General features: G+C 36.5%; 1 protein-coding gene across 12 annotated transcripts in view; it reads left to right on the forward strand.

Moving 5' to 3' along the window:
- The first annotated feature begins 1,454 nt into the window (after positions 1 to 1,454).
- The window catches only part of LOC128205605 (uncharacterized), a 120,467-nt gene continuing 105,506 nt past the window's right edge, over positions 1,455 to 16,415 (forward strand). For 10 of the 12 annotated variants that reach the window (XM_052907344.1, XM_052907351.1, XM_052907346.1 and 7 more), the window contains exon 1: positions 1,455 to 1,591. The gene's annotated coding sequence lies outside the window, so the exon portion shown is untranslated. The remainder of the gene's footprint in view (positions 1,592 to 16,415) is intronic. The other 2 variants (XM_052907354.1, XM_052907355.1) reach the window with 2 other exon arrangements.

Raw genomic sequence — 16,415 nt, forward strand, 5'->3', positions numbered from 1 at the left:
AGCACTCTTTTTTCTGTATTCACATCCGGATCTTGGTCATCGGGGGGGGGGGGGGGGCAGATAACTGTGGTCTTGAGCCTGATGCAGATGACCTTACTACGTCCCAAGTCAAACTAGTTTTTTATCAAACGTAATGTACACCTGGACGGGAACAAAACATGTCCCCAGTTCCTCTCGCACTTTGATGTTTCTTACTATTGGTAAAAATGACACTAGCTTGCATCTATCGTTTGTCTCAGACGACTGAATATACCACCCGGGTATGACGTCTACACGACCTGCTAAATTTAGTCATTTTACCGAGTAAGCCACAGCCATCTTGTTTTTGTTTTTGTTTTTTTGTTGTTGTTTGTTGTTGTTGTTGTTTTGTTTTTCTTTGTGTGTGTTGTTGTTTTTGTTGTTGTTGTTTCTTTTTGTTGTTGTTTTTGTTTTTAGGTGGGTTTTTTTTTGGGGGGGGGGGGGGGGGGCATTTGATATGTGATTGAACTTGTGCGTTGTCATCGAACTGGTCCATCTTACCACGAGCTTACATGGTATGTTTGGTCACCCTCATTGTTTTTTTACGTTTTTGTTGTATACTTCTGTAACCGTGTGTTCGATATGTATATACCGGCACTTAAACTGTCTCGCTATAGAGCTAGCTTTTGAAGCGACGCGGTAGAGTGTCCGCCTACATAGCGAGAGATCTGGGTTCAAACAAGCATTTTGTGCAGTCTGTTTCACTTCTTTTTCTACATTTTATTTTCAGTATAAAATATTCCTGCTTACGCTCTTTTCTAAATGTAATTGGCGTTCGTAATCTGAACTTACAACATTACCACGACCGGTTGAGTCAGTAAAATGTTTCTGATGAACTGTTCAGTTTTAACCTCTAGCAGCCAATTGCATGAACGGAACCATGCAAAGGTAAGCCATGTTAGCAATGTGTATTGATTGGTCAATATTTATCCAATAATTATCACTAACCAATAAAATCACATAATTGTGCAAACTAGCCAAAAATAACCTTTGGATAACTTTTTCAGAGTTGATACATTTGGCTGCTGACGACCAATGCACAGACAACGGTCTTTCGACCACTGACAGTCTTTTACAGACATGCCTCATATGTGCCCTGGTATAAGGCACGTCGTATTTTCTTTTGTATTTTTACAGTAACCTGGGAGGATCATAATACTTACAGCTGTACTTAACTTAATAATGCATGAGTAGTAGAGAAGGGAAGTTAGTTCTTATATATTTTGTTAAAGAAATTGAATATTGAAATGTACAGAAAAAAGTATCTGACACGACGTAATTGACAATAACGAACAATTAGATACAAAAAAAGAAAACTATTTATTCAATACAGAGTGCAGCGCTCAATACCTCTGTCCTAAACGGGCCAATTATTTATCAATTATCGTGTAATTAATATTCAACCCACTAATTAGTGTGTGAACATGCGATACAAAATGCCAGTGTTACTCAAAGAAACCTTATACACTCCTACAAAATTTAAAGCCCAATACATTTTAAATTCTTTCGAGTCAAATTTTCGTGTATAGAAAAGGAAACCAGCAAGTGTGAAAAAGGGATACACGTTGAAAAGGTAAGACTTACGATTTTTATGAAACCAGAAATATCTAATATATGTTTAAATCCTCCTTTAGAGGTTGAAAAGGGTACGCTGGTTCGTACCATGAACCAAATGCATGACATGCTTGTTATTACCGATATAAAGGCAGAGGCACGTAGGAGATGGGGCCAAAAGGAATACATGGTTTTGGGGGTTTACTATTTTGGGAGGCATACTATTACATGGAAAGTTTATGTTTTGTCTATTGTGTTTGTTAAACAAATCATATAAAAAAGATTGAAAGTAATTTATACTAAATTAAGAAATTTCCTGAAGAAATGCTCGAAATATAGTGTACTGTTACCTTAAATATTCGATAACGATTCAATCAATAATGGCAAAAGATGGGGGAAAGGAACGCCTTTTGCACGGGCACAGAAATGTATGATCGACAAATTACTTCGTGGGTAAATGTTCTGTCATTCTGGTCCAGAAACCTTTTTTCCTGCAGTTCTACATGTACAGTCAACCATTGGTGTTGTATTTTATAAAGATGCAAAGAAAACGGTAGGAAGGGTGGCATAATTCGGATACGCTTTTTCGGATTTTATATTATAAACAATCAATTTTCAAAATAGTTTCAGCTTTCGGTTTAAACGAGCCTGTACAGCAGGGGCGGATGCAGGATTCGTTTCTAAATGAGGAGTAGGGGTATTTCTCCTTAAGAAGATGAAAGCTATTTTTTGGCAAAAAGTTTGCATTCTCAATTTTCTTTTTTAATATACACGTATTTGTTCAACCCACAGGTGTAGGGAGTGTTGTTTGGACACAACCATTTGACCATGCACCTCTCCCCACCCCCATATTTTTAAAAAAATCCGTGGCATATAAATAATGGTGGGGGCCTTTTTTACAAAAAAAAAAAAATGATTCTATTATCTTATTACATAATTAGTTAATTTCTACAACTTTAAGGTGGTTTGTATAGGAATTTTCTAGCGATGTGTTAAAGACAGGGACCGATCCAGGATTTGCCATTAGAGGGGGCATTCCTTTGAAGGCGGTATAACCTGTTGACTTGCACCCAACTCACAGAACTAGATTTATTTAGTTTAAAATATTGGTCGGGGGTTTGTGGGTACTCCCTTAAGAAAATTTATAGTCCTAAATGGTGCATTTATTTTATTACTTAGTTTCTCCTATATTGAAATAAAAAGTAAAGTTGGGGGATTTTAAGAGGAGGGGGTGGCGAGAGCAACTCGCCCCCTCCCATGCAACCACCAGTGAAAGTGTAATTGACAAACAAACTATTAATTATAATATCAATATAAACTTAGCATGTGGATCTAACGGTCTCAATTCACGCAATGCTATAACCATATATAGCATATAACATGCATTTGTGTTGTTTGTCTAACCAAAATGATGTGCAATGCCAAATATGCTGGGGGTGGGGCGGGGGGGGGAGAATTGTGAATCAAGTTAGTATGGTTTATGAAAAATTATTATGATTAAAATACAATAATAAATGTTTACTGATGTTTACTTAGCATACAGACAGGCATTGTCCAATCACCCTGTGAAAAAATGTTCATTATTTGTTTATGAACTTGTTCATAGACTTGAAAAGTTCATGAAGATAAAATGGCCCATTTATTCATGAAAGAAGTCCAAGAACTTTGTGAACTAAAAGTAAATGAATTTTTGTTCTTTAATGTGTACTGAGGTACTCATGACTTAAGGGTCAACTTCGTCGTCTGATATTACCGATTTGTTGGTTTAAGATAAAAAAAAAAATGAGGGGAGAGAGGAAAGATCTTGAACACTTTCTTGGGGGGAAATACAGAATGCAGAAAGTTTGGCACCGCTATTTGAGAATTGTATTTCCAAACGTATAACTTTTGTATTTACTCTTTTAAATACAATGAAAAGTAATTAAAGTTAAGGAAGTTATATTTTTTAGAAAACAAACAAAATGAACAGCTGAGTGTTTACTCTGCCATTAGGTTTTGTCATTATAATGGATAACATTTAAAAAAAAAGCTATATTGATGTATCATATTGATTTGTGCATTCATTGCCTGATATTCATTGCTATTTTTCTGCAGGAACAAACTATATTGGAGTTTCCCCAGCATTTATTTATGTTCGGTATTGTGAGAGAAAGTCTGCTATAATTAACTCCATAAACATTTGGGTAATAATCTCCAAACATTCAGGTACATTGTATTGTTCACTTTTCTGCCAGCAGAGCAATCAAGCTCTTTAAAACTTTAAATCAGTTCATGTTCAGATATAATTTTGAGGCCCCCAAAAATAGGTTTGGTTAGGGTTACATCCTTTTAAAAAACAGGCAGGGTAGGTAGGCTTTTTATTTTATTTTTTTGTTAGGCTTTACATAAGAGCGTTTTTGTCATTATTGGAGAATGATGTTTAAGTAATCTTCTTTATAAAGCTTTAAATGTTTTAAAGTACATATTAAAACACACCCTTATAAATATTCATTTCAATTGTTTGTTTTGTTTGTTTGTTTTTTACCAACTGACCATTAAAGCACTTTTTCGTAGGTAGGGTCGGGTAAATCACACCAAATGTATTGTTGTTTTAGGCCTTTTTAAGATTTATTTGGTGAACATCCAGAGCTAACCTGTCTTTAAGTAATTTATTAAAAAATGCAGGTCATTACTTTTTACTATTTCTTTTTAAATATCAAAAATCAATATAAATATAACAAAGACAAGCAAAAAAAGTCAGAACAAAACGCACCTGGCAGTTAGTACTACATATGGTAATTTATTATGAGGTTGAAATCCCCTTTTGATAAGCCTGTTCATATAATTGGGCATATCATAGTTTCACCTGCAGTGTATCATGGCAGGCGGTCAAAATATAAGGTTCAGACCCCCTTTTTATAATCATGTTCATAAAACGGGGCATATTATAGTTTCACTTGAAGTAGATTGGCAGCCGGTACTAAACATAAGTTTGTATACCCCTTGTGATAAGCTCGCTCATAGAATGGGACATATCATGGTTTCACCTGCAGGGTACATGCAGGCAGTGTCCAGTTGCGCTGTGAAAAATGTTCATTAATTGTTCATGAATTATTCATACGCTTTTGATGAAAAGTTCATTAAGATAAAATTGCTCATTTATTCATGAAACAAGTCCAAGAACTTCGTGAACTAAAAGTAAATGAATTTCTGTTCATGGACCAAAGTTTAAGAACTTTATGCACTTCAGTAACTGAACTTGAGTTCATTAACTGTGAAATTAAGTTCATGAAATGCAAATTAAAACTATGTAGTCCCATCAATTACTTAAGAAGCCTTCGTGTGATCATCTCCAAAAAAAATCAAAATGTGTATGGGCATCTTTATATGGACAAGTTCAAAATCCAGACATATCGGGAGTTTAATGGGACCTTTAATGATTAAAATTACCTAACATTGGTCTTGTCAATTCAATAACATTAGTAGTCCCATCACCACCAAATTGGGCAGAATGAGTATGTGCATAATAATTCGGAGTGGAGCAATAACCAGTCATATCGCTCAAGTCACTCCAGAGTTATTGCCCTTCAATAGTAGAAATTACCTTAAATCTTCATTGTCCCATCAATAACTGTAGAAGCCTAGAATTGTCCAATCATCACAAAATATCTTCAGAATGTGTAAAGGCATAATTTCTCAGACAAGTTTGTTTACAAGCCATAACAGGTGAGTCAGTCCAGAGTTATTACCCTTTTATTATTAAAATTACCTGAAATTGGTTTTGCCCGAACAATAACTTATAAGAATCTAAGTCATCACCAAATTGAGTCAGAATATGTATGAGCAGAATATCTCGGTTGCAATCGATGACCAGCCATGTCACCTCAGTTATGACCCTTGATATGGCAAAAAATGTATTAACAGTGTCAGCTCTCTAAATTTGTCTAACTGTACAGTTATCATCAAACTTGGCCTCCTAAAAATAGGATTGGATTTTTTTGCTGCAATTGGCGCTATTGTTTTACTTTTTAATTCCTTCAGGGTTTTTAACTTATTGAACATAAATAACAGAGAAAACAAATTATAAATATACATGTTTACGACATCACACATATTAAAGGTACTACATGTAATGGATACTACTTTAATTACAACCAATAGCCCACTTATATGATTAAACATAAAATTCCATAATAATCACAAGGTATAAAAATGTTAGAAAAAATAAGTTTTAAAGGTTAAAAGATGTATTCTTTAAGATTTTTTTTAAATGTATCATTATTATTGCATGTTTTATAACTAAAACCAGTATTTCCCAAAATGCCATAATTTAGAAATACACTAAGAGAGAGCAAACAGCTTGATGGGGGTACCTTAGACTAAGGTAATATTCACGATATAACTTAAGTTTAAGCTGGTTTTAAGTTACTGACAAATTTTGCTAATGGAGCGATAAGGTGACGTAACCCAAGTTCCACCTGACTTTGTATCCTAAGAAAATAGTATTCTTAAGATTCCTTATTGAATACTTGTAAATGTTATCAATCTAATGATTTAATTTGTGGCCATCTGTTTTGTGACTTGCAAATGAACTCTAGTTATCATTTGTCTCAAGTCCGCCCTATTGAATAGTGTCAGTTACTTGTTTACAACATTTACGGTTCAGATTTAACATGTCTGACAATTGTGGCAAATCTAATACTTAATTCTGATGTTATCTTTATACCGTATATATATAGTATTATAAACATATCTTTTTAATGCATCAAAGTCTGTAAGGAAAAGATTGCTGAAATGTGACAAAGAGAAGGTAGCTTTTTTCACACAATTAAATGTCTCTACATTTGATATGATAATGGAACTGTCACTTCATTGTCTGTCATAAATGTCTTCAATACCTTTATTTTAGTGACTTGTGGTTCAATGGTCTGCCTTAGTCAAGTGACTTGCAGTTCATTTTACTGCCATTTGACTGCTGTATTCTAGTGACTTGTGGTTCATTTTACTGCCATTTGACTGCTGTATTCTAGTTACATGTGGTTCATTTGACTGCTGTATTCTAGTGACTTGTGGTTCATTTGACTACTGTTTTCTAGTGACGTGTTGTTCATTTGACAGCTGTATTCTAATGACTTGGGGTTCATTTGACTGCCATTTGACTGCTGTATTCTAGTGACGTGTTGTTCATTTGACTGCTGTATTCTAGTGACTTGTGGTTCATTTGACTGGAATATTCTAGTGACTTGTAGTTCAAAATAAACTGCCATGCTTAAGTGACATGTGGTTCATTTGACTGCTGTATTCTAGTGACTTGTGGTTTATTTGGCTGCAATATTCTAGTGACTTGTGGTTCATTTGACTGTCATTTCCCATTGACTTGTGGTTCATTTGGCTGCCATATTCTAGTGACTATTGGTGCATTTGGCTGCCATATTCCAGTGACTTGTGGTGCATTTGACTGCCATATTCAAGTGACTTGCGGTTAATTGGCTGCCATTTTCTAATGACTTGTGGTTTATTTTTTCTGCCGTATTCTAGTGACTTTTGGTTCAAAATGAACTGTCATGTTCAAGTGACTTGTGGTTCATTTGACTGCCATATTCAAGTGACTTGTGGTTTATTTTTCTGCCGTATTCTAATGACTTGTGGTTTATTTTTCTGCCATATTTTAGTGACCTGTGGTTCAAAATGAACTGCTTTATTCTAGTGACTTGTGGTTCAAAATGAACTTGTGGTTCATTTGACTGCTGTTTTCAAGTGGCTCATTTGGCTGCCTTATTCTAGTGACTTATGGTTCATTTGACTGTCATATTCTAGTGACTTGTGGTTCATTTGAATGTCATATTCTAGTGACTTGTGGTTGAAAATGAACTGCCATATTTTAGTGACTTGTTGTTCAAATTGAACTGTCTTTTTCAAGTGACATGTATTTTATTTGACTGGCATATTCTAGTTACCTGTGGTTCATTTGACTGTCATATTTTAGTGACTTGTGGTTCATTTGACTGCTGTATTCTAGTGCCTTGTGGTTCATTTGACTGGCATATTCTATTGACTTGTGGTTCAAAATGAACTGCCATGCTTTAGTGACTTGTGGTTTATTTGACTGGTGTATTCCAGTGACTTGTGCTTCATATGACTGCCGTATTCTATTTTAAATGCCTATCGTTTTGTTTTTCTGAAGTTTTTCGAACTGATTAAAAAGTGTCAAAATCCTAGGTCTAAGTCAATTTTGTTTATAATATATCATTGTATATAATTAAACCGCTAAATAAAATAGTACAATGAATATTGATTCCATTATGTAAAATTTGAAATACCCAGTAGTGAGAGCCTTTATTTATAACAACATACTTGAGCCTAAATCTCCACTGCATGACCTACTACTATTGTTCTAATAACATGGTGACTGAGATTAAAATAATGGTTTTAATTGAAAATTAATAAGACTGATTAAGGAAAGGTCGGATTAGTATTATAATATTTCACACTCTTTGAACAAATGAATTTTTTATAGTTACAACAATTTCTTATCAAAATGGTTTCATGTCGGAAAACAGTTCATTGAGCTGTTATGTTTCTTGTAACCATATACCCGGCTTTAAATAACTTAGATTTTTGTATCTTGTCTTGTAAAATTAGGACCAATTTACGTCTTCAAAAAATGTCATTGAAAGATTGTATCTACATTATATTTTTTTTTTCGATTTCAATGTCACTGGTACCTGGACCCAATCCCAATTCAGTGAAAGAAATTGCTAGTGTATTATTTATAGTGACATTGTTGTAGAAACAAGAAAAAAATGCAATATATTTGGACATAGTACTTGACTAGTGCAGTGTTTTATCACTTATGGGATAAAAGCAGATCCGAGCTGAAACCCGCTTTTTTGGAATGCATTATTCAACAATTTTGTTAATGAATATGCGATATAATTGTTATGGGGGTTAAGTCAGGGTACACAGAACCTAAAAACTGGGCAGAATTTGAAAAGCTTACCAGCATTTTTTTTAACCTGACATGTGCCCAGCATTAAAAAATACACAGTGGAAAAAAGACTTTTTCACATGAAACTATTGGCAAAAATGATTTGTTACTGAAGGATTCATATAAAAGAAGTTCATAGATTAAGGAAGGGAGAGGGGGTTAATTCAACCTCAGATATACTAGATGAATTGGTCTGTACCCATTATGGTGTTGACTGGCCATTAAACCTTACAGTCAAGACAGCTAGGTATTTAAGTGGGGCTAGCCTTTTAAGTCATATTATTCACTACATCATGTTTTTAATTGGCAAGAAAGAATCAAAATGATGAAGTCTTTGTAATTATTATTCCTCAAGTCATCCATTGGGCAAATTAATTGTAACCTTAACATTGTTTTCTTTCAAACAAAAAAGCCCTTTTTAATCTAAATGCAAATTTGTTATTTGCAAGATATTATAATTCGCAAGACTCAGCTTTTGAATTTCTGTTTTTTACATTATCTGTTTTCTAACAATGAATTGTGTGATTAAATCAGTGCATTATTGATGGTATTTAATGGCTATTAAAACACCTAGTAAAATATTTTCACTATATCAAAAGTATTAGATTTCTCTGTTATTTGTTTTTGCGTGGAATACTTAAAAAATTGTCAAAATATTTTAATATGATTTGTCGAAGAAATGCAATATTTGTTTATTTAATCCAAGCTATTAACACATTATACTGCGGTATATATCAGGTAGTCTTAAATTCAATGCACAAAATATAATGGCTTGATTTTAATCCTGATTAATATTGTATTTTAGTCGTCCACACCATTTTATCATGTTGAAATATCGGCAGTTCAACACAATGTACAACGAAAAAAACAATATGATTCTTAATGAGCTTTTTTAAAAGAATCTTGATTTACCTCTAATTGACATTAAACTCTCTTTATTTGGAAATAAATTTAGCTATTGACAAAACTAAAGATTGGAAGTATCTAAATATGGAGATTGTTTCTTTTGTGGAATTGGATTTTAAATAGTAAAGGTGAGTGTCTCAATATTTGTCATCACAGGAATTGAGCCATAAATTGGACACACTTAAATTAATTATTTAGCGATGTGTTAAGTTATTGTTAGAACCTAAAAGGTAGAATCTTAAGATTATTTGAAGGTTGGAGATATCGAGACAAGTAAGTGAGTCCTTCTGATATTCCTGCAGATTTTATCTTGCATGTTCTTTTGTCTTAGATTGAAAGGGGGAGGGGGGGGGGGGGGGGTGTTGTTGTATTGTTGTAACAAGTGTGTACTTATTGGAGGCTGATCGGCAATTTCATTGGTTGAAAATGAAGCTTATATTCTAAGAGACATCAGAGGCAATTTTATTGGATGGAAATGTAGCTTATATATTCTAAAAGACATCAGAGGTGATTTCACTGAAAGGAAATGTACTGTAAATGACTGGGTATAAGACGATAGGGGGTATAAGACGCAGGCAAAAAAATCCGTGAAAAATCTGAAAAAAACCTTTAAATCTATGTTTTGTGTTAAAGGACACATAGAAAAAATGTAAAAATCATCTACCAATTTCAACCACCATGTTTGTTGACAGTGAAGAAAAATAAATTCTCGTGAAAATGGCGATGGTTATCTTTAAAACCATACAATGATAAAGCAAATTATGACACATTTTTATTCTTTTCATGTTAGGATAGGCACTGAAAAGTACTGAGTGTGACAATATGTTTCTGGATGGCACTGAAAAGTACCTTTTATGACAACAAGATTTCTTTCTGACCGTATATACAGTAAACGATAACCTGTCGAGAATGAAAAGTTAAGTTATGCAAAAACCTTATATTGTACGGGTTTGTTCTCAAAATGTCAACACCTACAGAAAAGAATAAAAAACATGGAAAAGTGTGAAAAAACAAGACCATTATTGCATCAGTTTGTAGTATTGGTATGTTAAACAGGTCTAAAGGCAGTGCGAGTTTTTCACCCCTTATCGTACAACTGACAAAAAATATTTTGACAGTGCCCAACTTTGCTTTGCAAGTTTAATTATTGTTTTATTCAAAATAATATTGTACAACATTTTTTTTTAAATAATAAATGCTTACGATATACCCGATCTTCAACTGCCGTTTTAAACCGTATATACTCGATCGATATGATGCGAGTAACATCCCTTTCTACATAAATCTAAACAAACTTTGGCCTGAAATCGACCTCAGAAAAAAAGTTCAAAAGTTAGTTACTGGTTATTAGACGCAGGAAATTTTTTACATCAGAATCTGAGGGAAAAAAGTTTGTCTAATACCCAGTCATTTACTGTAGCTTATTTTTTGAAAGACATCAGAGGCGATTTCATTGGATGGAAATGTAGCTTATATTCTAAGGGACATCAGAGGTGATTTCTCTGGATGAAAATGTAGGTTATATCCTAAAAGACATCAGAGACGATTTCATTGGATGGAAATGTAGCTTATATTCTAAGGGACATCAGAGGTGATTTCTCTGGATGAAAATGTAGGTTATATCCTAAAAGACATCAGAGGCGATTTCATTGGATGGAAATGTAGCTTATATTCTAAGGGACATCAGAGGTGATTTCTCTGGATGAAAATGTAGGTTATATTCTAAAAGACATCAGAGGTGATTTTATTGGATGAAAATGAAGCTTATATTCTAAGAGACATCAGAGGCAATTTCATTGGATGGAAATGAAGCTTATATTCTAAGAGACATCAGAGGCAATTTCATTGGATGAAAATGAAGCTTATATTCTAAGAGACATCAGAGGCAATTTCATTGGATGGAAATGTAACTTATATATATTCTAAAAGACATCAGAGGTGATTTCACTGGTTCCATTTTTTGCAAGCAATTTGCAAGAGATTTTTTGGCAACTATTTCCCCTGGTGATGACGTCACACTGTATATTACTCCTTTTATTTAAAAAATGGTTGCAAAAGTTATATCAACAATTGATCTAACAAAATACGAAAGCATAGCCAGAAGTTCATGGAAAAGCTTGGTAAAATGAAAACAATATGCAGCATATCTTTAAAACTTTCATACAATAATAGTCAGGTAATTTGAAATTAGGAATGCAAGTTTCATTGTATAGCATGTTATTACGACAACGTTGTGATCACTATGGAAACAGCTGGTCGCGCATTCCTCCGCAGTTGCTAAAATAACCCACGACAATATCTTGTTTTGTTGACCACTCACATTAAAACCAATAAAACTGCGCAAAAGTTTGTACATTTGACGTGACGTCAATAAGGTGCGATGATGTGAAGTTTTAAGTCAGTGCGTTTGTTTGTTGATTTCAAAGGAAGCATTTTAGACTGAACGGTATAGTTAAATTTTGTTAAAAATGACGCCAGAAGACTGATTGAAAAAACGGGCAATGATACAGTTCTGTGTAAACCTAAGAAAAACTCCATCACAAACACTTAAACTGATGTAGGAAGCATCGAGTGAAACTCCATTGAAGCCAATTCTTGTGTACAAGTGGCACAAGCGGTTCAGTGAGGGGCGGGACAGCATTTGTGACGATGTAAGGTCTGGGCGACCGGTTTCACAAACTACGGAGAGTGACGTTGAGGCTGTGAAAAACATCGTTGACGCTGATCGTCGAGTCACTCTTTAAGAAATATGCAAGATGTTGGACATGAATAATGGGTCGGTACGGAGGAAACTGAAAGACAGTTTGAAAATGAGTCGAGTGAGTGCGCGTTGGGTTTCACGGCTGCTGACAGAAGATGGGTACGAAAAGGAAGGAAAACGTTTTCTAGAGAAGATAGTCACTTGCGATGAAACCTGGCTGTTTTATTACGATCTTGTGACAAAACAGCAAAGCAGTCAATGGATAATGCACCAAGGCATAGATCGGAGGAGGCCAAGACTACCACCTCAATCCAGCTTGAAGCGGAAATCCTTCCCTACCCCCTTATTCGCCGGACCTAGCACCATGCGATTTTGCCCTATTTCCGAAACTTAAATGTGAACTGAAAGGTAAACGCTTAAATGACTTTCAGGAACTACAGAATGAAGCTCAGACACAACTGTATTCTTACAAGTCAGAGTGGTTCAGTGACATTTACCGGCAGTGGGTAGGGAGACATCGACATTGTAATGGGCGAACAGCTCTTACTTTGAGAAGTTTTGACGTCACTGTCAGATTCTGACGTTTGAACTGCGGGGCTATACTGACCTCATGTTAATGAAAAAGCTATAGTTTCCTTTATATTGTATGTATTATGCCCTCAGAACAACCTGGCATGCCAACCTAGTAAGACAGGCCTACCAACCTAGAAAGACGAGCCTACCAACCTAGCAAGACGGGTCTACCAACCTAACAAGGCAGGTCTAGCCATCTAGCATGGCAGGTCTACCCACCTAGCATGGCAGGTCTAGCCACCTAGCATGGCAGGTCTACCCACCTAGCATGGCAGGTCTAGCCACCTAGCATGGTAGGTCTACCTACCTTTTTATGACAGGCCTACCCACCTAGCATGGCAGGTCTACCCACCTAGCATGGCAGGTCTACCCTACTAGCAAGATGAGCCTATCCACCTAGCATTGCAGGCCTACCAACCTTGCATGGCTGGCCTTCCCATCTAGCAAGACAGGCCTACCCACCAGGCATAGTGGGCCTACCCACCTAGCAAGACCAGTCAGACCCACCTAGCATGGCAGGTCTACCCACCTAGCATGGCAGGTCTACCCACCTAGCATGGCAGGTCTACCCACCTAGCATGGCAGGCCTACCCACCTAGCATGGCAGGCCTACCCACCTAGCATGGCAGGCCTACCCATCTAGCATGGCAGGTCTACCCATCTAGCATGACAGCTCTACCCATCTAGCATGGCAGGTCTACCCACCTAGCATGGCAGGTCTACCTACCTTTTTATGACAGGCTTACCCACCTTTTTATGACAGGCCTACCCACCTTGCATGGCAGGTCTACCCACCTAGCATGGCAGGTCTACCCACCTAGCATGGCAGGTCACTTATCCACCTAGCATGGCAGGTTTACCCACCTAGCATGGCAGGTCTACCCACCTAGCATGGCAGGTCTACTCACCTAGCATGACAGGCCTACCCATCTAGCATGACAGGCCTACCAACCTAGTAAGACAGGTCTACTCACCTAGAATGGCAGGTCTACTCACCTAGCATGACAGGCCTACCCACCTAGCATGGCAGGTCTACCCACCTAGCATGGCAAGTCTACCCACCTAGCATGGCAGGTCTATCCACCTAGCATGGCAGGTCTACTCACCTAGCATGACAGGCCTACCCATCTAGCATGACAGGCCTACCAACCTAGTAAGACAGGTCTACCCACCTAGCAAGACAGGTCTACCCTCCTAGCATTGCAGGCCTACCCACCTGGCATGGCTGGCCTACCCACCTTGCATGGCAGGCCTACCCACCTAGCATGGCAGGTCTACCCACCTTACATGGCAGGCCTACCCACCTAGCATGGCTGGCCTACCCACCTAGCATGGCAGGTCTACCCACCTAGCATGGCAGGTTTACCCACCTAGCAAGACAGGCTTACCAACCTAGCATGGCAGGTCTAGCCACCTAGCATGGCAGGTTTATCCACCTAGCAAGACCGGTCAGACCCACCTAGCAAGACAAGTCTAGCCGCCTAGCATGGCAGGTCTAGCCACCTAGCAAGACGGGCCTACCCACCTAGCAAGACACGTGTATCCACCTTGCATGGCAGGTCTACCCTCCTAGCATGGCAGGTCTACCCACCTAGCATGGCAGGTCTACCCACCTAGCATGGCAGGTCTACCCTCCTAGCATGGCAGGTCTACCCTCCTAGCATGGCAGGTCTACCCACCTAGCATGGCAGGTCTACCCTCCTAGCATGGCAGGTCTACCCTCCTAGCATGGCAGGTCTACCCACCTAGCATGGCAGGTCAATTATCCACCTACACCCCTGTTAGACCTGTTTGCCCAAAGACCCATCTAGCAGGACCAGTTCGTTGTGATATTGTGGTCACAATTCTTATTGACACATGGAATAGACCCAACAGTATTCAAATTGTGCCTTTGTTGCACATATGGACTGAGGATGTCGAATACATTCACTTGAAATCAACAGCCTATTGCTTGTGTAACCATAATTTTTGTTTCTTATCAAATGTCATTTTAATGATTCTTTTCATAATCTGTAAGTCTGAAAAATGTCTTCCATCACATTGGTCGTCCAGAAAACCAGTTTTGATGTAATCCGTAATCAATGGAAGTATAATCCGTGGAAGATCCACAATTTTTGTCCCTAATCTGCCTTCTCAGACTTCTTAAGTCGTAAGTGACAAATTGATTGCCACAAGTATTTTGTTTGCAGTCAAGTAAGGTTATTTTGATTCATTGATCTCGTTCATCCAAACTGGATACTGCAAACTCATGTCAAAACAAAGAATAAGTTTGTGGTCCTGCAGGTTTGAGGACATCTTGTCGATACTTCACGTTGAGATTTGAACGGAACATTATCGGCCCCATAACTGTTAATAAGTAACTAGTTTGGTGATTAAGGAGTAGATTTATTGCAAACCAGAACATTTTTGTCCCATGTTTAGGACAAATGAGAATAGTTAAATATAAGTGTTTGTACATCTTACACTTTTAATCTTTTATGAATGATATCAAAAATTAAATTATAATGGTTGCCAATAAAGGCCATTATTATATACCCATCATAAATCCACATGCAATACATATCGCAAAATACCGAAGTCCGTATTCTACTCCAGTGCAATATGGCCGTATTCCACTCTTGTAATGTCACGTGATAACAAGTATCATTGCGCCATGTTAAAATGATGTCATAAAACAAAATAGTGTGTTGTTAAAATGTTGTTTGTTATGAAAACATGTGGTTTTTGTCAGTGATCTAACCAGTAATGCATATAATAAAAAGGTTATTAGTACTGTGTTTTGTTCCGGAATGTCGTATTCGACTCTCGCTTGCTCGTGTAATTTGAATCTGCAAAAATCCACTCGAGTCGAAAACAACCTCCCGGATCAAACGCAGTACTAATAACTCTATTTTATTATTAATGATTAAAGATTGTTAAAGATTGTTATTATATACCGGTACTTTAAAAAGCAAATGTCCCCTTACCCTTTATTTTGTGTCAATAAATACTCACTATCTGTATGTTTTTTTGTGGTTTACAATATATTGTTCAAACTGCCAACTTACTTGGCCAGCCACTGTTTATATTTAACACTTCACTTTATTTAAATAAAAAAAGGTTGCTTGCTTATTTTCTCTTATATATGTATTGGAAAACTTAAAAAATACTGTCTTCTAATTGAACAATATAAAAAATTATATTGTTGACCACTAAGTAATAGTGAGATGACATGAAGTAAAATCACCATGATTAAGAATGGGGGCAGTGAGGGTAGGTTGGATGAGTTGCAGTATGCGAACTTTTAAACGCCCATGAAAGTTGAAATTCTAAATGAAAAGCCTAGTACTTAAAGATCAGTAATTTCATTGGCTGAAAATATAGGTTATTTTCTATAATTATAGTCTATATATATATCAATTTAAACAATTTTATTTCCAAGCGAGCAACAGGGACTTTAAAAATAAATCCCTTTCATGTAATTCATTAACTATAACTGACTTATGGTTGAACTCAGGAAAGTGTATCACGAATGTCAGTCATGTACACAAATAACCAAAATAGAGTGCAACTTATACTTGGCTCTGATTGGCCAGTTTGGGGTAATGAAATTTAAATAGTGTTCTTCATTTGAACATGTCAGGTTCCAAACTATGAACTTAAGGACCATTGTGTCTAAATGCATGTAATTATTTTTTCTACGCAGAAATCCGATAC

Source organism: Mya arenaria, chromosome 10 (assembly GCF_026914265.1).
Source record: "Mya arenaria isolate MELC-2E11 chromosome 10, ASM2691426v1".
NCBI lineage: Eukaryota > Metazoa > Mollusca > Bivalvia > Myida > Myidae > Mya > Mya arenaria.